This window comes from Struthio camelus, chromosome 1, assembly GCF_040807025.1.
Source record: "Struthio camelus isolate bStrCam1 chromosome 1, bStrCam1.hap1, whole genome shotgun sequence".
Lineage (NCBI taxonomy): Eukaryota > Metazoa > Chordata > Aves > Struthioniformes > Struthionidae > Struthio > Struthio camelus.
Genome location: NC_090942.1, coordinates 52,294,958 through 52,295,270, shown reverse-complemented (window position 1 = coordinate 52,295,270; position 313 = coordinate 52,294,958).

The following is a 313-nucleotide window of genomic DNA, read 5'->3' as shown; positions in this document are numbered from 1 at the left end:
GGCACCGTAGCTGCCGGCGACGATTTTGTGCTGCGCTTCTCGCCGTTCGGCGCCGGGAGGGGGCGGGGCCGGGGCGGCCGTTGGGGGAGCGGGGCGGAGTCGGGCCGGGGCGGCCGTTGCGGGAGCCGGGCGGCGGGCGGGCTGTCAGGGCCGGCGGGAGCCGCCTCCCGCCTCCGTGCCAGCTGCCTCAGGACCCCATGAGCTGAGTGGAGGCCTTCCCCTCCCTCTCTGCTTTGGTTACCTCGTGCCCGAGAGCCCCGCAGGCCCCGAGCGGTTGATTCCGTGCTCTTTTCACAGAATCACAGAATGGTCG